The sequence below is a fragment of the Triplophysa rosa genome, linkage group LG3, assembly GCF_024868665.1.
Source record: "Triplophysa rosa linkage group LG3, Trosa_1v2, whole genome shotgun sequence".
Lineage (NCBI taxonomy): Eukaryota > Metazoa > Chordata > Actinopteri > Cypriniformes > Nemacheilidae > Triplophysa > Triplophysa rosa.
The window spans coordinates 4,473,723-4,500,111 of NC_079892.1; the positions used below are offsets into that span (position 1 = coordinate 4,473,723).

Consider the following 26,389-nt stretch of genomic DNA (forward strand, 5'->3'; position numbering starts at 1 on the left):
GTGTCCTTGCCATACCGATTTGCTTATAATAATGATTTATCAATGGAGTCAGGTAGTGTCAGGTACAATTTAGCAGGACATTTTAGTTTTCGTCATTTGACTTTAGCTCACGTTAAAATAGCCACATAAAGTAACCTGCCATTTTAAGTTTCAAACAGAAAAATTAAATGGTAGTCAAAGCCCTAAACTGTTTGTTTCCTAAATTCTTCAAAATATCTCACTTTGTGTTCAACAGAACAAAAAAATGATAAAATATTTTTTCCTACTATGGTAGTGGATGATGTCACAGAACTGAAAATTGCTAACATTCTTACAAATACCTTTCTTTGTGTTTAGCAGAACAAGTTCGAAACAACCTGAGGGTTAGTAAATGATGACAGCATTTTCATTTTTGGGTGAACTAGCCCTTTAAGCAAACCAATTTTTGTTACGTAAAGTAAAATTTCAGCCAATCAAGTTATCTAACACAACGTTGCTCGCCTTCATATCCACAAGCCGAATTTGCTTACAAAAGAAATTCAAGAAAAAACAGATTCAAAATACTTGAGGCTCCTCGGAGCTTCTGCAGAAGAAAAGTGTGGTGAAAACAAAGCAGGTTTTAAATGGATGGAGATTGATATTGGTGATCACAGAGGAAGGAGGTCTGATGTCTAATGCAAGAGAGCAGGTCTTCCTGCGATGGTTCCCAGCGTGAGAGAAATCCCGTCTAAAGAGCTTATTTATTTTTCATCTAGAAATGGAAAGTGAAAAGAAACGTGGAGGAGGGCCCCAGTAGAATTACACTGGAGACTGTGAAGGTGATGGAGTCTCCAGGGATAATTCTCTCCCTCTCTTTCTCGCTCTCTTCGCCTTGATCTGAAGGAGCCAACTGTTTCTCGATGTCACTCATTCTAAATAGCTGTGTTTCCAAAGCTTCCTCAATAGGTGTCCTTCCTTCTTATTTCAAACTCAATTATAGCACCAATTGAAAACCCTGGTGCTCCATAATCAATCCCCAGTCCCATCATGCCTCAGGAACGCGCTCTCCACGGGACGGTTCATTAAAGAGCCCACTAGTGCACTTCAAAAGTCTGCAATACTGAAAAATAGATTAGATTACAGTGAGTGACTTTCAATGACAGTGTCTGGATTACACATATTGAAGTATATTATTTTCTAGGAATACGTTGACAACGTGATTTGCGTGCTTTTGCCTGCATTTTTTTGCGACAGCTGGAGGATGAGAAGACCTACATCGGTTGTGCAATATATTGCTATGTGTATTGCTTGTAACAACGAGAATAAAATACAAATATCATATTAGGCTTGTTGAGCAGAAAAGTAAATATTAATTCGCTATTCGTTCTATGCGCAATCTATTCTGTGCGCGCGCAAACACATAGCCAATCACCCGTAAATATTATGTGACTAGTCATTAATCATGTGATGCCATCAGCACTGTCGAGAACAAGCCGTTCAACAGCATAAGCACCTTTTACACTTTGAGAAAAATAACATCCACTGGTAAAACGTATATATTGTCTTATATGATCTGGTCCATCATCCACCAGAAACGCATTTTGAGCTATGTAAGATTTTTTTAGATTTTAATTGTCTGGCTCATTGCGACCTCGGTCACAAAAATAATAGAACAGATCAAATATAAAATTAATAATGGCATTTGGAGCAGTTCTAACGCTGTACTTCCCAAAAAATGTGTTAAAAAACTTTTTCAATGGCTAACAAGGATGTTTTCTGCAACCAGCAGGAGCTAAAACTGGTCCACGCCTACCATCCCAACTTTGACCCCCTTAAAACACTGCGTATTATTAAAAATCCCAGCTGGTCTCAGAGTGCACAATCTTTCCATCATCAATCCTACAAGCTGTTTTCTACAGTTTTCCTATCCAAGCCTTTCCAGCACTCATTTTGTTGGAAATGATATGAAATAGACGCATTAGTGCACTAAATACAGACAGTGGCCTTCCCCGTGAAAGTCCAGCGAGTGACACCCGTGGGCTTAACTAGCTTGGCGTCTTTACTCCCCGCCACTTTTAATGAGCAAAAGTGTCAAATTCTTCAACAGAACGGCTCTCATCGGGATGCTCCGCGGAGTGGCGAAGGAAGTAATGTGCTAAAAATAAATGCCACTGCCCGATTCAACATGTAGGATCTTTCCCTGTAGTAATCAAGCAAGTTTCAAGCTGCGTTTTACTGTGAGAGAATAATTAAGGTGACACCGGTGCTACTTTGGTGCATGTTACTGCAAACCCTCACCTGATGATGGTGTTGGGTCCTCGGAGTTTACAATGCTTTTGCTATTTGTCGTCGCTCAAAGCACGTCGACACCCGGCTCTCCTAGCGTGTAGCCACCGGAGGCGCCGGTGAAGGGGGGGTTGGATATGTAACATGGCCTCATTTTGCTCCTTCTCCTGTTCTGCTACACCGCGAGGAGCACAGAGCAGGCGGCCTTGATTATTTCCTCAAATAGAAACAAGTCCACTAGCCGCTAATCTTTTTTTGCAGAGCCCGAGCGGGCGCACGGTGCCGGAAGTGGGCGAAATCAAATTTACACACCACCTTCGTTGCTTTTTTGTGTTTCCAGCTTCCGCACGTTGTCTTGTTTTGCTTCACTTTCGTCTTAATCTCTCCACTGATCCCCCACCTGCCGCCACCCTTCGAAGTCACGTTTCGGCTGACGGGAGAAAGAGGGAACTGCTGAAAAAGCAGTCCATGGCAATTAGGCCTTAGAGTGCACTTTATTTTGGTCCTTACTGCCAAATTAGGTTATATAATAAATGAAGAGAGCGAGAGAGGGAGAAAGAGGGAGGGGGAATAAAGAATGCCCGAAAGAGAACAGATGAATTCTAAATATAAACCCCACTCAACACAAGTCACTATACCCACCGCTTCGGGCCAGCCGGGATCCCGCTGTAATCTTAAAAGTTGCTCGGCTACACACCCTCCATTACTCACACAATGTGGCGTCTCTCCTCAGACCACCTCGAAGAAATGAACAAACAAACCAGCACTCACGGATTAGAAAGCCTTTCCCCAGCAGACGAAGCGTTATCCACACACTGCAAGGTTACAGTAACGGATCTCGGTTCACACAACACTTTACCAAAGGTGCAAAACAAGCCTCCAGTAATTAAGCAAAGCATCGAGTTAAATCTTCTGAGGTGTGAGCGACGTGAAGTGAGAACACAAAAAGAGTGCGATACAAGCAAACGGGAGGTGTGACTTTATAGGTTGTGAATTACCATGGTTTACACCAGAAGGGTTTACGAAACCAGACAAGCGTTGACTTTTATCTCATCTTCTGAGACCACAAAACTATATGACTCAAGTGTCAGGAAAAAAACATCCCTGCCCAAAACACAACAGAAAATTGAATAGATTTAATGGTTGAAATAATGGCCAAAATAAAACTACAAAAGGGAATTGCGTTATGGTTTTAATTAGAGATGCACCGATATGTTGGCCAATAATCTGAACATCACCAGCTTGATGTTCAAATGTTAATAGTCATTATATGAAATAATAACATTAAAGATCAGGTATCACACGCAGTTTCTTGCCAATCTCACATTAATCTTGAGTACCTATACAGTAGTATTGCATACGTCGTATCTTCGAAGAGTGTTTAGTTTGATCACATTTATAATAGATAGATACAGCTGTACGATTATTTCCGGAAAAACACGAGCTGCTGGAGGCAGGCAGTGGGACGGAACTACAGCCCGAGCACACAACTAGGGTTGCCAACCATCCCGTATTAGCCGGGACGTCCCGTATATTGAGCTGGAAATATATAAACGGCTTTATTGTGCAGTTAGTTGTGCTAAAATGTTAAAAACTGTACAGTACTGTATGTAACCATTTAGAGAGTAAACGCAAAAAAGAAGCAATGACATCTTGCCTATGCTAAGTAGCACTGCTGCACAGATCAAATTTTGTCCCGTATTTCATAGTAACAAAGTTGGCAACCCTACACACAACACATCATCGCATTAATGCCTTCGTGTTTTTTACATTATGCACGCACACGCTGATTGCCAACAAAACACAGACATCAAAACACAGACAGGACCGCGCCATCTATCCGTTTCAAACGATCTCCAAATCCAGCATTATATCCACCGTTTATATAACATCCATCACTGAAATGCCGTGAACAAACGAACAAACACACCTATTACTTCTCTCCTTATCGCAAATGTAACAAGCTGCAGTGCAGAACCACAGCGCAGCCAATCAGCACAGACAATCTAGTCTCGCTCGTCGGTTGGCGCGTGGGCAGGCTATGTCTTTCGCCTTGCCAAGCTTTTCTGGGAAAGTTGCCCAATAAAAGGAACAGGATCCCTGTTATGAAACAGGGATCCAGACTTATAAAAAACTTTCCGAAACGAGTTGGAGTGCTGGGGGAGTGTATCAGAAACACTACGTCATACGTCCAACTCGTTTTTTAACAAGTTGACCATGTTAAGCATGAGAAGCCTGCACGTTTAATGGTGTAAAGAAGTCAGAACGCATGAAACAGCGTTAAATCCCCCCTTTAAGAAATATTAATTTTATCTTCAGAATCGGCATCGGCAGATATCGCTCTGAATAACAGGCTACCGGTATCGGTGAAAAAAATGTGTATCGGTGCATTTCTACTAGTCTTAATGATGAAAACTAATGGTTTATAATGGTATTTTAAATGAACCCATTAGAATTTTATTCAGTAGGACTATAAAGAAATACTAGGATATTTCTATATATCTTGCATGCCAAAAATACATTGTATGAATAATTTTGAATGGCTGTCAATAGAAAAGAAATCGCTTTCATAACCTAAATGGAACAACTGCTAAGCGCATCTGGTTAAAACAGACCCACTTTAACAAGCGTAAGCATGGCAACATATTTTGTATCCTAAATGCAGACTCCACTAATGAATCGTAAAGAAAATGTCCTATCAGTCGTCCTTCCTAAATCAATGTAATGAGAAAGTTCTCTACATAGCTGCTTACAGGAGATGAAATGTGCAATTGTATAAAGAGATAAATGTGTGAATATATAAAGACGGAGAATTCATCTTTAGGAAATTGTTTCAAAACACACAGACTCTGGCTATTGTATCTTCCGTGTGGTCAGCAACTCAGCAGAGCCTCTCGAATTGGATTTTAATAGATTTTGTGTCCGTTTTCCGGCACTGCAGCACTTTCATTCTCTTGTATTCCTGTCCTTCCATCTACATATGTCTGAACGCACAGCTCTGGCCTTTACGATGAATCTCGAAATTGCATGGATGAAATTACTAATTAAAAATAACTCACTGGAGGCAAGCTGTTTTATTTTAATTGGTGTGGGTAAATCTGTATTTCTCAGAAGAACTTCCCACATGTTGAAGTCACAAATGGCAAGGCAAAATACAAGAACACTGGAAATCTATTGGGAACCAGTCTCACCATCACCAGACTGCCTATGGCTCTTTGTGAAAGTATTTCTGCAATAAAATGATGTGGTTAAATGTTTAAAGAAGCGACTAAGATGTTCTGTGTGTCTTCATCCACAATATATGCCATCATTCTTGAGGAACTTCATAAAATGACATGTTCTGAATCATTTTTCTTGTCACAGTCAACGTTTGGTTGTCACTGGGGGATTTTTTGTTGTTAAAAAATGTGAAAAGAACACCAATAAAACAAGCATTCACCAATCATATATAAACCATATGTTCCACTAAACAAACAAAAAGAAATTATGGAAAGATCCCACAAGACCTATTGAATCACTGCCACCTCACTAGCTCTGACCCATCACTAAAAGTTGTTTCCCCCCCCCAAAAAACAATCTTCCTGTTGTGTGACATCCCATTAAACTAATCCACATAGGTCAAAGGATTATTTCAACAAATCTCACTTCAGGCAGCTCTCTGTGTTTTACATAACTGTTTTAATAATAGAGCAGAGGGTCGTGTGCTTCGCCTCTCCAATCGTCCTGTCACTCCGGCGTCTGACATCGAAACAATAATAAGCAGGTTTGGAGAGTTATTTTTGGAAATCGGGGAAGTGGAGATAAAAACAAAAATGAGTCAGAGAGGCACGCTGTCTCTCCGGATCGCTGTATTCAAGAGTGAGAGAGGATGAGTGACACGGAGGATAACATGGGCTAAATCTGTTATTCTTATCGGAGGTTTGCGTTGGAATTTATGGTGCTGATGGGCGTCTCGTGCTTTTTTTTGTTTGTTTTTGCTTTTGAGGAGTACAGTAATCCTAAGCATCAGATGAGACAATCTTAGTGTTTTCTTTAGACAGTCGAATACAGGCAGTGCAATGCAGGGAAAAACATTCTTGTTGTAAGAATAAACTACCTGAAATCTAAGAATATAAGATATAAATGGTACACATTTACAATCTGTTATTCTCTATGCTTGTCAACATAAGCATGCAGACTTAAATTCCAAAATTTCCTGCTTGGCAAAATTCATGAACACCATACAAATGCAGATACGTACAGCAAAATGATCCACAGAATTTTTTTTAAAGCAACTCGTAATGGGACTTAATGGAGTTCTCTCATATGTTTCATTCAAATGGAAATGAAATTTCTCTCATTATTAATTTACACTAAAGAAGATATTTTGAAGAATGTTGGTAACCAAACAACACTGACCCCCATTGACTGCCACTGTATGGACACAAAACCACTGACACATTTTTCAAACTATCTTCTTTTGTGCTCCACAGACGAACGTTTTGAACGGCATGAGGGTGAATAAACAACGACTGTGCTTCAAGTAGCAACTTTGTCTCTGATGTTTTTGCGTTGGAGGTAAATTCAACATACTCAAATATTTGAGCACATTGTGAGATATTGAGATCTCCTCTGAAGCTCTAGCAGCTAAGACACGTTGCTACATGTTATTACAATAAAAGGTGTTTTTGTCTAGAAAGAAATCTGAGAAGCAAGAAGCGAGACTCCATTTTTAGTTTTTTTAATCTCGCTGCTGTCTAGAAGAAACGCTTGCGATATTAAAGAGATCTTATCAGCGATTCTTCTCTCTTGTGGAAACGCGAGTTATTTGTGTGTACATCCGAGGCTGTATTGCCGTCTTCTAACTGTTCGCCGTGATTCCAGCGTGTACTACTTCTGGCCTGAGAGGATGCACCGATCCATGCCATCTCTCTCCATCAGGCAGCCTGTTTGAAATCTAAAAGCACAGCGCCTCCATTTCACAAATAACACCCGAGACGTGCTTCTCAGCCTCCGTCCGTCTCCGCATCTCAAGTCGCCACCTTTCACGCTTATTTTATCGTCGTATAAGTGTTCGTTTGTCGGTGTCTCCATCTGTTGAAGCCGTGGTCCTCTGAGACGAGCACAACGCGAGAGACGCCCGCAGGAGCCGCGGCCAGAGAATGAGACATCCATCAACGCCGGGCCAATTCCCCATATGCATGCATATAAATTACAGTACACACGCCACCTCCCTGCTCGGCCCGCAGCTCTGCGGGAGGCATGAGGACGCTGGAGAGAAAGATAGAGTGGGCTTATCTTAATGAAAATGGTAAAGCATGGGCCTGCCTTATTGTCAGAGTGGCCAAGGAAATCTTGTAGAGAAAGAAGAAGGAGAGAGGATCTAGGACGACTGTGCGCGAAGCTCTCGGTCATGTGTGAGAGGTGTGCACCAGACTTATTTTCATAGCTTTAATAGCATTTTCCCCTTGTTTTTCTGTGAAAGTATCCAAATATACCAATTTGCTTAAAGCTGTGATCCGTAACTTTTGCCTCTATCGCCATCACTAATAAAACCCAAATTCCAAGTAGCTTTACGTGGATTGAACAATTTTTAAGTAGTTGATCGGTAGATCAATGACTCATTTTTATTTATTTAAAAAAAAAAATTACGAATTACAGCTTTAACAAACCTAATTCAAGGTCCAGTGTGTGGTATTTAGTGGCATCTAGCGGTGAAGTTGTGAATTGCAACCAACAGCTCACACCACCCCTCCCTTCTAAAGCACTACGGTGGCTGACACAGGACTAAGATGTCGTCACGTTTTCGCTTCTTTGCCGAGGGAGATAACGTATTTACGGAGCGTAAAATGATTTGTGTCGCGTCATCTCAGCGTCATGCTCAAGGGTACGACCCCCCATAACCTTTGCTGTTGTCATGACGATCAGCACACATCTTATTTCCTGTTTGTTGTACACACAATTAGAAAAAAACACACAAACTCAGCACCGTCAAAACAATACCAACAACTAAAAATGTATCATAACAACATTGAAGAGTTCAGTTTACGTTCTCCATCACTGTTTATCTGAAGGGTTGCTTAGAAAGGTACGTTGTGCCCTGACAGCGCACAGCTGCGAAGAGATTCTCCGTTGTAGGGCTGGAGTCCTGGAGGACTGATTAGCCCAGAAGATCTTTATATAGACAGCAAAGAAAGGCGGTACATGCAGAGAGAGAGAGAGAGAGAGAGAGAGAGAGAGACAGAGAGAGAGAGAGATTGTGGGGGCAGGGAGGGGTCTTCATTTCGGTCCACGGAGACACTTTACCTCTCCGCAACAGAGGAGCGAGCGAACGTTTAGCAATCTGTCTCGTAATTAATCATGCGCCCTAATCAGTCATGGCTGCCGGATCTGTGCTTGATAGATTTTCCACACCAATTCCGTGTCACCGCTCGCAAAAAAAAACAACACACACCCTGAAATGTTCCCGTTGCAGCCGTACCACTCTCTCTTCGTTCGATATCCTTCTTCTTTTCCATGTTATTATGTCTAACAGTAGGAACCTGGATACTATCTGCGGGGATGCTGGTCTAATACGATTTAAAGTAGAGAGATAAAAAGCTGCGATACGTTCGCCTCTGCTTTAAAGACATCCGTGTTGTTTCAATAAAAAAAAGCGGTGCACATATACGGGCTGAATCTATTACCTGGAATCGGCTTTGAGGAGTCAATGTGATTTGGTCTTGTTGAGATTACAGGTTCCTGTCAGGGGACTTATCAGTTCTTACTACGTAAAGTGTAATACACCTCAAGACTAAAGAGTAATGGGTTTGAGGGTTAAGAATCAGATAACTATTAAAAAAAAACGATTTTGTGTTCTATGAAGAGCCATCCGTTCTCCTTTTGTTGGGTATCATTGCGTCACAGAAATCCTGCAAAATGCGTTTCGTCTCAAAACCAAGATAGATCACGACAACATTTCTCCATTTTTTGGCCCGGTCTGAGGCGAGCCAGCATGGAGGCGTGCGTTTGTTTGAATTTCACAGAGGCCCCGAGGTGAGCGTTACCCCTCTCGCCCTCCGCTACCCGCGGCGGCCCTCCGCAGGGAGGTCTTTGAATAGACAGCCTGCCATTTCTCTCAGTACAAGAGGGCCTTTGATAAAGGCACTACGGAAGCCGACAGATGCCCAAAGGACAAACAGAAACACGGCAATTATGCTCGTTCATTGACTACAAATGAGACCGCTCGGACTACCGTGCATTCGGGCCTACGGAAAACGAGAAACGTGTACGGAAAACTCCCTGAAGGCGAATAGGCATGCGTGAGAGGAGCTAAACATGCTGTTTGTTATAGCGTTTCCTGTAAAACTCAATGCGCCTTTTCAAAGAGAGTGATGGAGAGCCTTAGGGACGCGCACGGTGAGGTTTAGCATCAGATAGACAACATTTCTGTGTGGTATGAGACTCAGTGTATGAGGTACAGTGCAAAGATCACAGTGTGGAGGGAGAGAGAGAGAGAGAGAGAGACCCACCACAGTTCTGTCGACTCAGCATCATAACCAGGGCAAAGGGCAGTGTGGTTTAAACTTTAACCTCAACCTTATAGATGAAAATAACACGACTCTTTACAGCTGACGCAGCAACGGCACACTTTTATCGCGCCACCACAAATCAATATTCCATGTCGGCATGATTACTATATACATCACAAATTGAATAATGAATATTTAATATAGATTTAAGAGTCGAAAAGGTTTGCTCACCTTCCCAGCATGCATTGCAGCTACCAGTAATTCATTAATATACTTTTTATGTCCTGGGCGCCAATACAAATACAAACATGTGATATTCATTTTCTAATCTCGCAAGGAATTTTGTGCATCAGATCTGAACGTGGATATTGGCCTTTGAAAAAAAACGCATCGCTTTTATTACGCAGCACATGTTTACCTTGGTAAACGCAGCCAACACCTCCAGCCGTGTGGGGGCTGCTGGGAAAATTTCGTCTCAGACTAAATGACAGCAGCGGCCCCTGGAGATTTGATCAGCACAGTGGGAGGGAAAGAAAAAAACACTGAGAGCAGCTTTCGGGAGAAAACACTTGTCCGCCAGGCAATCGATTTCGGTCCATTTGCATTGGCGACACTTAAAGGTGCCGCTTCGTACGATTAGAATAATTTATCTCGCTTACATGGCTCATTTACTGATTGATAGCTGCCATTCCTAACCGTGCATAATGAACTCCTCATCACTACCTAAAGTCTCCGATCCGACGGAAAAGTCTGGGGAACCGGCCCGCTTTCAATCTTCATCACGCTTTATTCAGTCTCACCAAGTCACGGCCCCCAGACGCCTTCTCTCTCCTGCTCAAATGCTTTATTGCTTCTCTACAAGATAACACAGCTTGTGTTAGTCACCAAATTGGGGAAACGGAAGCGAACTTAGTGAGATTACAGAAGGGAGAGGCGAAGCGTGCAGGCTTGTGAGAGGTGGGAGTTAAAAACAGATCTGGGATCGTTGACCTTTTTGCAGAAGACATTTTTAAGACAGGTCCCGTTATCGTATGAGGTTGCTGGTCCCGTACAATAGATTAGTTGTTCTTAACTGGCTGGAATAATACTGTGGAGTTTGTCTGGATGCAAAACATTTATATTTTTAAAGTTGATCAGACTATTTCGACTTTAAAGGAAATTTTAGCGGCATCTAGCGGTGAGGTTGTGAATTGCAACCAATGGCTCACTCCACCCCTCCCTTTCGAAGGACTAAGATGTGGTCACGTTTTCGCTTCTTTGCCAAAGGAGATAACGTATTTACGAAATGCGCTTTGAAGAGCGGTTTGTCGGTTTAGGGCTACTGTAGAAACAACATGGCCAATTCCATGTAAGGGGACCCGCGGTGTACTATATGTAGATAGAAATAGCTCATTTTAAGGTAATAAAAACATAACGCTTCATTATGTAAGGTCTTTATACACCTCTGAAGACATAGTTATGTAAGGTATTTAACTTAAAGCAAACTTTTGAAAGAGTACTGTAGGTCTATCAAAATATATTTGTTATCAGTGATAAGCAGCCTGAAGAGGAAAACACACTAGTAAGCTATCAGTGTTTATTAATTCATTTTGTTTTTCTATATTGTTTTTGAAATGCTTTGTTTATTGAAACAAAACTGTGCACGCGTTTCCATTAACAGTAAAGTTTGACATTATAAACGTCAGATCAAGAGCAGGGTGCTGTGTGAGGTGATGGCCTGTAGGCTACACTATAACCTTTCTGTTATTCAGGGCATTTTTTAGATTGGGCTCGTTTGCAAGCGGCTTTCTGCTGCTTGACAGCTTTCACATTAGCGATTCTTCATGCGAACCGCGCCCCGTTCCGAACTAAACTTCAAGTGTGAAAGCGACCTTAATCTTGGCGAAGTGATATGGAACTGTAATGCGGTCGGCAGACCTGGAACACCTTCATAGGTGTGCATTTACCGAAAGTTAATGCCTACACAAAGAAAGTTTGTCTACCAATCAGATTGAAGCATTCAACAGCCCCGTGGTATAAGTATATTATATTGCATTCCTGTCAATAGATCCAAAAAATTACACACTGGACCTTTAACAATTACTGACTTTATAGTTAAATGAATTTGAAATGTCTTTCCTTTTTAGGAAAGTACCACTGAAACATCTTACCCTGTAATATAACTTTCAAACAATGCATTAATTCTAAGAACGCCCTTTCCGTTCATCTCTCCTGACCCAGGAAACTTTCCGCCATAAATAGCCATCTCTATTCTTATTAATATTTCATCTCAATATAGCCGTCACTCATAGCTCATTACAGTCTGTGGTTATGGCCTACATTCAGGACGAGTGTGATCATAGACTCGCTGAGACAAGCCACAGAATCAAATTGGGGTCATTTGCCTATAAAGAACATGAATCTAGGAATCGCTTTTTATGCACAGATGGCTTCTTAGCTCTTGTTTTCTATTACATCACGACTGATATACTCAATAGCATTTGAATGAGACATTAGTTAAAGCTCTATTTACACAAGCTACGTTTTTTCAGTCAAAAAAGAGGTCTGTCCTGCTTATTAAGAATTCGCATGATATACTGTATATGATGGTTCACAAAATGAATTCAGCTTTTCTGATTATTTACGCAGCAAATATGATGATATTTAGTTGAAACTCAAACTGCCTCGGGTTTAAGGTCATAACACATCTCTTCACAACTTTTGTTTTCTCGTGTCTTTGTAAAGTGAAAAAATCTTTGAAATAAAGCCCAAATGCCAAGAATATGAACTTGTTATTGGGTATTGTGAGAACAAAAATGTACAAAAAACAAACAATGAAGACAGATCTCTCTTATTCTATTCTATTTTATATTATAAATATTCATTTTATAAAATAATATATTATTACCAGCTTGTTTTCAAAAGTGTTGCCATCACACCATAGGACACATATACGGTATATTGGTCAACTACCCTACTATATGGGAAAAGCTGCATGCACAAACATCATCGTTTGCAATCCAAAAAAAATAAAGTGCAAGGGTTTAACATGAGGAGTGAAGATAAATCCAAATTTTATCTAAAAGATTTCTGTCACACAGTGGCAAATTATTCCGTGCCCCCACGGCGAGAGGTCTGGCGGACGTAGCGGGACGCACGCCGGCATATGCTACCGCCCCAGCATCATCTGCCCAGCTTTCCACCCCCTTCAAACACCTTCATACACCCCAGCCCAGAGAGAAGGGAATGAAACAGAGATATACATGAGCCAGCCAGGAAATGTGGGGACAACCGAAACAAAAGGACGGAGAGCGCCGATGTAGACAGAAACGTGATCAGCGTTGATGTGCCAAACCGGGCGAGAGAGTAAGTGTGAAAGACAGACTGGAAGATGGAGAGTCAAGGTGAGAAGAAAAAAGAATTGGACACAGTGGAGTTTGTCCACAGTTGTAACGCATCACATCTCACTCCCATCTTAACCGCTTCATAAAGCCCAAGGGTACCAAACGAAAGAGGTGGAGAGAGAGAGCGACAGAGAGCGAGAGAGTGCTGTTATTGTACTTTACATTGCACACACTTGCAGTCAAACTCCAAATACTTTGACAATACTGATGTACAGTTTTTAATATGCTAATAAAGCACACCTAAATTGAAAAACAAATAGAAAGAGAGAGAGAGAGATTATGATTAGGGCTGTCAAACTATTACAAATTTAACACACCTAAATTGAAAGAGAATGAGACAAATAGAGTAAGAGAGAGAGAGAGAGAGAGAGAGAGAGAGAGAGAGAGAGAGAGAGAGAGAGCTAATAATTATGCAGAGTGTGTATTGTGCGCTGCAGTGACCTGAGCCTGTGTCTGGCAAATAAAGAAAAAGTGTGTGTGTTCTGTGAGTGCACTGTAACATGTTGTTGAGGCAGGTATTGTGTGTCTTTTGTGATTTACGTACTGTGGAATGATGAGAAAATAGACGACTGTGAAAAATGAAGGAGAGAGAGAGATGAGAGAGAGAGAGAGAGAGGAGAGGAGAGGAGGAGAGAGAGAGAGAGAGAGAGAGGGAGAGAGAGAGCGAGCGAGGAGAGAAGAGAGAGAGAGAGAGAGAGAGAGAGAGGAGAGGAGAGAGCGAGCGGAGAGAGAGGAGCGAGCGGGAGAGAGAGAGAGAGAGAGAGAGAAGAGCGAGAGAGCGAGAGAGAGAGAGAGAGAGCGAGAGAGAGCGAGAGAGAGAGAGACGAGAGAGAGAGAGAGAGAGAGAGAGAGACGAGAGAGAGAGAGAGAGAGAAGAGAGAGGGAGAGACGAGAGAGAGAGAGAGAGAGAGAGAGAGAGAGAGAGAGAGAGAGAGGAGAGACGAGAGAGAGAGAGAGAGAGAGAGAGAGAGAGAGAGAGAGAGAGAGAGAGAGAGAGAGAGAGAGAGAAGGAGGGAGAAAGGAGTGAGAGAGAAAGATGGATCAATGGAAAAAGAGAGAGAGAGAGAGAGAGCGAGAGAGAGAGAGAGAGAGAGCGAGAGAGAGAGAGAGAGCGAGAGAGAGCGAGAGAGAGAGAGAGAGAGAGAGAGATTATGATTAGGGCTGTCAAACAATTAAAGACGATTAATCGCATCCAAAATAAAAGTTTGTGTTTACATAATATATGTCTGTGTGGTGTGTATATTAATTTTGTATTTATAAACACAAAAACATACACATACATGAATGTTTAGGAAATATTTGGATGTATTTATTCATATTTACCAATAAATGAAAATATAAACAAACCTTTGTTAATTTTTATATTTTTCTTAAATATATGCACGTACGTGTATGTGTTTATAAATACTAAATAAATCTGCACAGTACACAGACATATATTATGAAAACACAAACTTGTATTCTGGGTGCAATTAATCAGCCCTAATTTTAACCCATTATTCAATCAGAAACAGTAAAATAATAAAACAGGATATTTCTTTTATTATTTATTACTTTATTATTTATTTTAAATTGTATGTTTATATATGAAGAGTTTGGTTCCAAAATGAGATAACTCATGATAATAATTTATTTCAAAAATCATGTTTTTTATTGTGTTATTCAAGATTCAAGATTATTTGTTGTCACTGTACAAGTACAGCGAAATTGGAGCAGTCCTTAAAGTGCAGTCACATTCAAAGTCCAATTAGATAAATATTGAAGTCTATAGTTATCTAACATACTAAACAATAAACAAATACATAGAGGAGAAAAAAATAGCGCATTAGATACAGTAGGTATTACACAATAGGCGGTACTGTACAGCATAGGTAATTTGCACAATATGCAGTAGTGTATTGCGTGGGTATTGCACACAATAAAGAGTTGTAGGTTTTGTACAATAAAGAGTTGTAGGAACAGGTACTGAGTAATGTAAATGGAAACTGAAGTAATGAAGAGCGTAAACTGTGTAGTATGTTGTTATATTGAGTGTCATTATCTGAGGAATACAAGGATTAACCCTGTGAATAATTGGTGTATTCAATAGTTTGTGTGTGAATGTGTGCTGGCAGTGTTCAGATTCCATATGGCACTGGGGTAGAAGCTGTCTTTCAGTCTATTGGTTCGTGCTGGGATGGATCTGAAACGTTTTCCAGAGGGCAGCAATACAAACAAGTGATGTCCAGGGTGGTAAGGGTCCTTTGGGATGTTTGCTGCCCTTTTGAGGCAGTAGCTGTGTCTGAATTCACCCCCTATCTCCTATATAGTGCACTATATCTGATGTCCGCCGTTTTGCAGTTTTGTCCGAATTCCCTACATTTGTTCACTACTTTTTACCCACAGTACATTCTGATTTTGAGTTACATCTGATGTAGACTCGCTCACTCATATTTCCCATGATACAATGCGAATCAACCGTCTGATTAGAATCAGCTGGAGGAGAGTGACCGTTAATGCCACGAATGTACGTTTATACACTTGTGTTTGTTCCTGTTGATTGTTTTATTTGAAATATAGTAAGTAATTTTAGTAAACGTAATAAATGTAACAGTAAATAAACGTGGCAAACATTTGTTTTGTTCTCTTTATTAAAAACGAATACAATAAACGTGACAAATAATGTAAAAATGAACTTCACCATTTTACAAAACAATCCATCAGACGCAGGATATATTACGTCAGTGTCAGAAATGTTTCACTCATTTTCATTCACTTGTTCCCCATATAGTGGACTATTTAGCATTCGCTATATAGGGAATGAGTGAATAAGTGAGCGAATTCAGAGTGTGTTTATTGTGTTAGTTAGCTCTGTATTTTTTTTTTAGTTATTATGGCTTAAATCAAAACAAACCACCTGAAGTTCGATTGATATTAATTGGAATGCACAAAAAAAAAACATGGTTTTTGAAATCTCATTTTGGAACCAAACTCCTCATATGTTGTTAGTATTATAGCAATACTAATTAAATTAAAGTAGTTTAATATTATATTTCTTGTCATTACTTGTTCTATGTATAATGCTTCGGCAATATTGTAACTAAACACAATCACAAAGAGAGAGAGGGGGAGAGAGAGAGATTGCACAGCCCTACACCACAGAGAGGCCAACTGTTCCTGCAGAGGTGAATGGGTGATCACAGACCGGTCAGATTATTGAAGCAGAGGATTCTGGGCGACACAGAATTTGTCTAAACCGACTGCAAATCTAAACGGCTTTACATACATTATTAGATGAAAAAAATGCAGTAATTATTTATACTTTTGCAGTAAGAAATTTACTTGTAAAGTAAGGCTTACGCCACAAAAACATTCGTCAAGGTTCTTGTTTTAAAAAATAGTTTGCTTGATACTGGTGATACTATTTAATATGAATAATGACTGACTGCCACACACACGCAGCACAGACTCGCACCTTAACCGCAAAACAGCCATCACACACACCATCATCTTTCTCTCCTCATGATCACGGGATAAGAGACTCCAGAGAAGAATAAATGAGAATAGATTTAATAGATGGATATCTGTTAAACTGACACAAACAGAAGACACGGTGCTATTATGAAAGGCCTGTCTTACAGACGCTGACACACTGGCAGATTACTAAATCATAACCTTTAATAGACACCCTCCTGCATGATTTGGTATTTTTTGCTTACAAATTTATGAAGAATAAGTGTAGAGTAGTTTTTGGCAACAGACTTCAAACTTAAAATTTCTGCTTTGAACCTTCTGCCCTTTAAGGATTCATACTGGAGTGCCTAATGCACCACGGAGCAGATTATCTATTCCAGGCTAAAGTTGTGGTTCTGAATATCAAAAAACGTTTTGCCATGCTTACGAGTGATGGAGCACAGCGGCTGAGCGTCTCGCTGTTGTTCTAACTCTATAAAATGCGAACGAAATCGTTCTTTGTGAGTCTAAATGACGCCAGCTGTGCTTTAATGGACCTGAATGGACACATCTCAGGTGCAGGGGGACGCTGATGTTGCCCGGAGCTATACTTTTGCCTGCAGGACGCCTTTATCTTTCAGCCCATATAAACACATCAGGGGGAGATAATAATCGTATTGTGCTGTCAGGAAGATGAACTCGATCTAATTTAATCATCATGTCAGGAACCTTACATATATCGCAAAGAGGAAATGCAAGAAACCATTTCACAGAAATACACACAAAGACTACCATTTTAAAGTTCAGAAGCAATTATTCTTTTAGTAATGTTTTTTCCACTTTTTAGAATAATAGTGAACTTACCAAAACTATGGAATGATGCAAATGTAAGTATGGGAACTATGTTTCTGTAACCGTTGATGTACTGGGATGCTTTTTAAAACACACCCATGGGAACGTCTTCAACAGTGTTTCAGTCAAATGTTTCAAAACTTTTAAATGGTAGTTCATTTCTCACCTGTACGTTGGTTTTTGTACTTCTCTACATTAGGAAGCATCTATCATAGCTTTTAGTCCACTATATTTCATACATGCAATTTACTCATTTTACTTAAGTACATTAAAAATCTAGTAGTTTCATTAATTTTGAGTAAAAATACTCGAGTAAAAGAAAGTATTAGATATGCAATGTACTTAAAAACGTAATAAAGGGAAAAAATTGTGAAATGTATTGGCATAAAACGTGTGATATATGCCTCCAAAGTACAAAATACTCTTACCAAGTACAAATACTTGAAAATGTACTTGAGCATAAAAATGATTCAGTTTTATACGTGTTTCTCATGACCCTAACAATCTTTTAATCAGCTGTATGTTTAAATATTAGAAATGACCTTTGTAGACAAAACTATTATTGTTTCATTATTGTTGATTTCATTAGAAAACAAAACAAATCTAATTTGGAAATAAATGGATCACTTGGACCGAATAATAAAGAAAAGGCAGCCAATTGAGTAACCTCACGACGCTGGCTTATAAAATGCCAGGAGTACGATTTTGTCAATTCTAGGCAAATATGCTAGAATAGAACTTGTTTTTGATTTCTTTTGGATGCTTTTAGTCACAACCTGTTTTCTACAATCTAAAACGTGGAAAACAAAATAAATAAAGAATAAGTGTGTCAAAACTTTAACTTTACTGTATATGTCCATGGGCACTCACTCGACTTGGCACCGAGAATAACAGTTGTCATCAGTTGTCTTCTCACTGCTTTCTTCTGTGTATCTCAGAAACAGCTCTTTGAACCCAACCAAACAAGTCCATCAGAAAACGTGCACGAAATCCAAAACAGACTGCGCCAAGCTTTCAAGTTGGCACATGGCAAGAGAAAGCAACAACCTTACAGCTCCCATACAGAATCTCATGCTCCTGATTCAAGCGTATTGAATGGCAGCGGGTATGTCACTATATGTAAACAACTAGATTGTAATATTAACTCAAAAAGCTGTACACGGCTGCTTCAATCTTTATTCAAACCCATGAGCTTTTCTTCACAAGCCCTTTTGTGGGGGGAAATTGCATTAATGAACTCTGATAAGAACACACAGCCCTTATTTTATTCAGCTCTCTCAAATAACCTATTAAATGTACGTTCTCCCCTGCCTCATCATTAACAATTCTCCCTCTCTTCCCTTCTCTGCCTTTCTATCCTACGACAGCAGGACAATTGAACCTCACCTCCGTTAAACAGGTGCTTTAGTACCAGAGGAACCAGGTGAGCAACAATCCGTCACCTTCTCGGCTGCAAGCTTTAACCTTTCAATTTAGAAGCAGAATTAATACGGCCAGTTCCGCGCCGCCTCGAACAGCTGCCTCACAGGTGCAACCCAGAAAAGCGAGACGCGCACACGGCGCACACACTCCAGAATGCACCTGTAGTGTACGTTATTGGTCCACAGGTTCAGCTTGTCTACGTCCAGCTGCAGGCCTGCTAAAAACCAACGTTCCAGTTCTGCAGAGGTTGGCTGACGTCAGCCTGGCCTTGACTTGAGGTTAGGGGCTGATTCAGGTCATTGCCTTTAGCTGAGGTTCGATTTGGGCAGGGCAGGGGAGCATTGGCCCTTATTGAGTCGTGAGACCTGCCTCCACACCGCTTTTAAGAACGGGCCACCTTTTCCGCAAGAACTGAGATAATATCGGCTATTTCTAGATCTCAAGTAATGCATTATAAAAGCACTCTACAAAGAAAAGATAGGTCAGTACGGTTGAGTAGACGAGTTGTTGGACAAGCATTTTGACCCATCTTTTCATGACCCGAGATCTAGAAAAATCTACTGATTTTTTTCTTTTTACTTTAATATCTTTAAAACTCCTGTTGTTAGCATGCCAACATTCCAAGGCTTATTGCTAGTTTCAATACACTAAAGTACAGTACAATAAACCCTTAGAAGTAACGTCTCGAAATTGATTCCCGTATAATTCATCTGCCCTACAAAAAAATAAATAAACGTCTATGTGGATATAACTATTTTAAGAGGGCCAATTCGTATGAATTCGTACAATGTGCAACGTACAAAAACATACAGATATTAGAAAAAAGCAATACTGAAGCAAGCAACCCCCACCCCGAAACCCAACATCACTGGCGTGAAAGCAAATCCAACTAAAGACTGGAAAGACTCTTGTCTGACATCACTAAGTTAATGTGCCAAATGTAAGGGATATGTTAAATAGGCAAAAATGTTTGCCTCTCTATCGCCATCTCTGTTTAAAACATAAAATTGCAGGTTACGTTATGTACGTTATTTACAGTTGTCAAATGATGACTGACATTTGCCCTAAAATCATACCTAGCTTATAAATCATTATTATAAGCTTGAACACTACTATTTGCACAAAATCTGATTTTTGTACATCTAAAAAATCGGATTGGTGTTTTAAAACGAAGAGTCAACTGCTAAACTCATACTCACCCGACTACTTTTTCAGACAACCCACCAACAAATCAATTTTTCAACTCTGTAGTTTCTGAACATCCCTGCTACCCGGGCCGTGTGAGGCCATCGGTTGCATCAAAATGGCTGTTTTATGATGTCGAGCAGATAATTCCAGGAGACTGATGGGGCGAGACAGAGCTCTGATTGATCGGGGCATCGACTAGAGAAATGTGCTGCGCTCAACGCATAGAGAAACCTCTCGAGGAAAAACCCACACGTGCACACTTCAAGACGCTCGGATCAAAGAGAAGGAGATTAATGAAAGGTCAATGCGAGTGTGCTGGAATGAACCATAAACGCTGCATGAATGTATGGAACAGATCAGCGATTATGTATTCTTAAAGGTACAGTTCACCTAAAAACGAGTATCTGTCTCTGTCTTATTTGTGTCATTACGTTCATTTAAATCCAAACTTGTATGAACTTGAGAGCCAGATCAGTGTGATTCATGAACAAAATGTTCATTTTAATTCAGTTCTTTTTAACCAATCAATTGACTTGGTTAACAGGGTAAATGATTCGTTTTTGAATCAAACTAATGTGACCATGAATGCTGACTAAAATGGAGGATAGTGGGATACATTTCTGTTTTTTTATCTATAATGTGACTATTATTATAATGCACCTTTTAATACAATGAGTAAATAAGCACATTTTCACTTTTTTCAAGTTTTATACCCCTGTTAAAACAAATCCTTGATTCATCAGTGCACATTGTGCTCTGAATTTGAGAGGCTTCTCAACTAGACATGAAATGATTGTTTAAAAGCTACAAGATGCGTTATTGCATTACACATTGTCATTTAGTGTCTGTGAAGCAAGGTCGATCGCACCATTACTCACAACGGTGCTTTGAATACAAACCACACAACATTTGCCGATGGATGAATTCTGACATCACAAAAAGGCTTTCTTTAAGAAAAACACAAGACAAAAACATCAATTCAATGTCATCTTCCTCGCCTCTTCGGACCATGAATCAATACACGCTACCTACATAACCTCCTGCACGTGGCCTTGTACTTGGACTACCGGGAAAGAAATCTCTATGCCGTGAAAATGTAGACAATGAGCCTGGATCTCTCGCGCCGTTTAATCTGCCTTTCATAGTGAAGCAAATCCCCCGTGAGAATTTATTCCCCGGGACAATGAAAAGATTGACAGGCGGGTTGCATTATTGATAGAAGTCTCCAGCAGTTTAAGAAATGAATACTACTTCACGCCTAAGCTGGGTTTTACACGGGCTAATCTCCCTTATTTCAAAGTTTTTTATTACGTAGAACGCAGGCACGAATAACTGACGGAAAGCTTGGGAATCACACATAAACTATCGTCAACAAACTGTATGTATTTATCTTCGGAGTTGATTTTAGTTTTGTGTGGCCACAAAAAAGTTCCTCATCAAGCACGAAGGACATCAGACATGGATTTAGACTGTATTCACTTATTTTAACCGTGATTAATTCCTGCTCGCGCCCACAGTGCTCTAAAGTAGTACGCATGTAGAACAGGCTCATGGGATATTGTCACAATAAGCCCAGAGACATCCATCAGCACACCCCAAAAATACTACAGATATGAAACACAGATTTCTGTTACCCAGAGCTTGAAAAAACAATGTCGTTCATCAATTACAAGACATTACGACATAACCATTTTAATAAATCTCAAAAATCCTGCCCGAGGCAATTCCACAAATCATCCGCAACGCGAACCTCAATCTTAATATGGGACAATAAATGTATTGACATCTATGCTTTACGACCGGAGTATAAAAGTCATCTGTTTTTCCGATAAACGCCGTTCTGCTTCTCCTGCCGGTTGACGCAGGCTGAGCGAGAAAAAAGTTTGGAGGATGTACGGAGTGAGAAATGGAGCGTCCCTGCAGAAACATGAATCACTCTGCATCATTCACCGACAAACAAATGTCATCGCTTCACCCAACCCGGCAGCTCCATCATGCTAAAGCTCCTGACAGCCAAGGAACATAAAATGAGAGGCCCAATCCGTTTCCCCAAGGCAACATCACTTTATCATTCCTCTACTTTTTTCCACCAGTACCTGAAAGAGACGGAAGATAAAAAAAGTCAGTTGTTCGCCTTAGGGAATAGGGGCAGGTGCTTGAAGGTGGGAACGCAATGAGGGCTTTGCTTTTTTAAGCTGTTTTTAATGAAACAAACATCAGTATTGTTTACATTAATTTACTGTTCCTTCTGCTAGTGATGCTCAGACTGTCTCCAGAATTCTGATATTTAAAGATGGCTAAGATCCCAAGATCACCATTCCTTCAGTTCTTGGCAGGATTTTTAGTGTTAAACACATGAAATCTCTTCGGTTTACAATGAAAAGCTCAAAAAAACCTGCTGAATACATGTGACCTCCGTATGTGACTGTAATGCAAAGGGGGTTCTTGTGCTAATGCAGCCCTCTGAGCTTCAGAATGGGCGTCCGGCCAACAGGAAGTCCTCTCAAAGGGTGACGGGGAGCGGGCGGGCGGGCAGGCATGCACCGACTGCTTCAGCGGAAGAAAATGGAGATCATCGGGTGGATAGACATAATACAGTCTTCGCACACGAAACAGCCTTAAATTCATGAAAAGCTCGACCTTGTGCAGAGCTGGCACAATACAAACCTTGTGAACGAGATGGCAAATACCTAGAAATGTAATTCATTGAATCAGCATAACAAGAACGTGAAAAACTAAATGATGAACAAGAGATTGTTTACTGCAAAGATGGCAATGAAAATAGGTCACTCTTTGGTTTAGCAAAGGTAGTGCTACACAGAGCTCATGTTTGAAAAGCATTCAGGTGTTTTGCGCAGGCTAAAAAGTAATCACAGACAAGAGTCATAGATTCTCTAAAGCCTCACAACCTTCTGCTTTAAAGGTCAAACTGGTCAACACCTTTTCATCACACAACCTCGAAGCAGTTGGCTGTAACCACATTTATCCTCTCATCCTAAAGCCAATTCACATCAACAAACATTGGAAATGTTAAGCATCATACACACTAATTATTTAAGCCAATCATGTTTGAAATATAAAAAAAAGATCTGTCAATATCTTATTGACTTCCAACATATCATTATGAAGCCAAACGCCAACTGCTGGTACTTGCAATACAAGGTATAGATTTTTCCTGGTGTGGAGAGGACAGGTAAGTATCATTGACAGCTATGACCTAGGAATATGCGGCATGGGTAATCCAGGCACATTTGTGCAGCTTTCCTTTTAAAACGAGTCTCATTTGATGTCTCCAAGTAAGAATTGCCAACGTGAATCCTGGCCTTATTCCACACTGCAATGTGGTTAACCTTAGTGTTTCATAGTTGCCGATAAAAAGAATGCGTTGCTACTACTAACAAGTAAATAAAACGTCAGATCTGAACCGTGTATGTCAGCAAAAGGCACTAGGAAGTGGAAAAAACACAAGTGCGGTTCTGCTGTTTTTTTGGATTTGGATTTCAGCACCACGGCAATGGACAGCTCCCGAATCAAGGCCAAACTCCGCGAGCCCTCAGTAAATCATATCCAGTCCATTAAGTCGTGTAGAAGCCATTCAAACTGTCTTATCAACGTGAATTTAGCCTGAAAGAGCGGGCAAAAAGAGCGGAAAACACTCTGACCAGTTACCCAACTTGCATTTGACGTAATTAATATTAAAGTGCAACACTTCCAATGTGACAAACACGAACAACTACATATTTGTACAGTATGTTGGCGGTGTGCATCTGCGTTTGCTGTTTTCTTAGTGCAAAGCAGAGACGAATCGGACCAGCATCAGACAAGCAAAAGAAGCAACAGCCTGCATCTCTGCCTCATACTAACAGTGTCTGATCACCATCCAAATAACTGCAAATCTCCATTCATACCTGATGAATTTTATAACGGGTCAAAATAATCGTGCATAAAATTGAATGTGATACAACAAAGGCTTGAATGAAAAAATGAATGAAAGAATGAATGAATCGAGCGCAAAGGAGGAACACTGTGCAATTGTCAATAGCGCACACATTTATCACGCGCGCGCGCGCACGTACACACGAGAGGGATAAAAGAGAAGAAAAAAGCATGTTTACTGATAGTTGGTAAGAGACGGCTTCTTTAGTTATATTTTTATATAAATAATAGACGGCTGTATCACGTTCACGCATTTGGTGACAATTCAACTCATACAATTGTATATTTAATTCACACAGACGTTAATGTTTTTTGTGCTAAAGGTGTATAAAAACGTAAGGAATCAAAGCTTTAAATGATTTGACACCATTTCGCTTTCACGGCTTTGATCCTGATATGATGCATTAGGTGGCAGAAAGACATCCAAGTGGCCAGTAAGGCGAAGAAAAGAATGACTTACTTTTCTCCAGGCTTTACGCGGTTCAAATAGCAGGCAAAAACACGAAGAGCGCCGTTCCGTTCCCTTCTGAACGAGAACCGCAACGAAAATCCATCTGCAATTCTCCGGCAAATTGGCACGGTGCAAAGGAAATGTTCTTCGGCGCGTAGTTTGGGGTATCCAAGCAGAAAGCGCCTGTCCTGTAGGCACGAGCAGCGACAAGATCCTACAGCAGTTTCGCATTCACGATCTTCTATGAGAAGAATTTCGCTCCGGTAAATCCATTCGATCCTTCTATCAATGCCAGTATAGACGCGGCGATCAAAAGAACGCACGCAAGTGCTTCTAGACTAGAGCAAATATTTCGATGCAACCTCTATGTGCATCATTTGAATCCAAGTCTTTTCCTGCTGATGGATCCAAATCAATTCGACGTTTTCCCGGACTGATGAGTCATTCCTGACGCTTAAAAAAACACAAATTTTGGTTTTCGGATTCTGCCAGTGCACCCGAAGGCATCTAGCTGGTCTTATCCCTGAGACTGACCATTCCCCGCATCTTCCTTCCAGTCTTCAACAGTGCATCAGTGTAGAGGGATGCGGTTCTTATTCCACAGCCAGGATTTAAAATTGAACTTTTCTCAACCTTTTCTTCCCCCCCTAACGCGTCCGATCTGATTAGATTTCTACTCACAGCCCAGTGCGGATTTCAAGACGCTTATTTCCTCTAAATGTGGTTATGTCCAACGGAATGCACTGCAAGACAATAGTGCGTTGAAAAAAAAAACAAATACTCGAACATCACATCAAATGATTCCGACAATTTCCAAATCCAAGAACATCAGCATAAAAAAGAGACAAATCCTGGAAGTTTCTTGTTTATGAAAGTAGACAAAAACGCGCTTTAAGGAGTGAGTCAAATCATTCCCTTTCTGGTTAAATAGCCAGTTATTAGACCACAAAATCAAATCGTCGTAGTTCCAGACGCGCACAAACTTGTCAGATGTCGGAGAGGAGGGATTCATCAAAAGCTACATCCGCTGGGTATTCTCATCCCCCAACTCGATGCTGCTCTCGCTCTGCGTGCTTCACGGACAAACTCCGACGAAAGCAATCCACCGATAGCACACAGGAGGGCAGGCTACGAAAATCCAACCGAAGGATGGTGCGCTCCTTGCTTCGCGTCGACCCTTATTACAGTGCGCAACGCAGCGCTTAAGAGCACAGCTACAAGTGAGTCAGGCGTAGAGAGGTGAGAATCATTGAATGCGTCGATACAGTCTCTAAGAACTGCGACGAATTCAGTTGAAATATCTTGCGTGGTACCTGGACGTGTCCACTGACGCGCAGCTCACCAAAGTATGCAGCAGGGTCCCTACCTCTCCACAGCTAGTGTGCGCTCTCAGTCAGTCACACACTGGTGACACCGAGAATCTTGTATTGACAGTGCAACCCCGAGTCTAAACTCTCCCTCTAGCCGTCCTCACCGGCGTCTGCTTTGATGCGCAAAAGTCAATGCTCCGATAATATTGCCATCTTACCAATGATTAGTTGATCGTAATAACCTTGAACGCTAAATAGATTATATTATAAGGGGGTGTGCTCGTTTGGAACAGTATAGAGGAGGTTTGACGCACACATGTGCGTGCATGATAGTCTAGTCTACTATATGTACAACGTGTGCGCGCCTCGTGCACTGCAACTTCCTGTCTAGCGCAGAAGGGACGCGACTGCCACCTACCGACTTTCCATCCAGTTGTCTAGACGTTGAGCCACCTGAGCGCATGAGGACATAAAAGCAAAAAAGCAACCATCCTTTTTTCAGACATCAGATTATAACCACAGGCTGACCACGACGCGCAGATGCTTCCGAGTTGTTATATCCGTGCACAGGGACTACAGTGATACACACAGGCATATTCAACGATCTCAGATCTCAAAAAGACCAAAATGCTCACAGAGGGAACAGTTTCCAGGTAGACGAATGTAGAGAATATGAATGAG

At 40.8% G+C, this 26,389-nt stretch overlaps 1 protein-coding gene across 4 annotated transcripts in view; it reads right to left on the reverse strand.

The window, feature by feature from the left end:
• Positions 1 to 26,389, reverse strand: part of lrrc4ca (leucine rich repeat containing 4C, genome duplicate a) — a 149,638-nt gene that overhangs the window by 26,201 nt on the left and 97,048 nt on the right. Inside the window, exon 1 of one of the 4 annotated variants that reach the window (XM_057329970.1) lies at positions 24,408 to 25,973. The exons of the other annotated variants lie outside the window; for them this stretch is intronic. The gene's annotated coding sequence lies outside the window, so the exon portion shown is untranslated. Of the gene's footprint in view, positions 1 to 24,407; positions 25,974 to 26,389 lie in introns of those variants that run through there. 4 annotated transcript variants of the gene reach the window in all.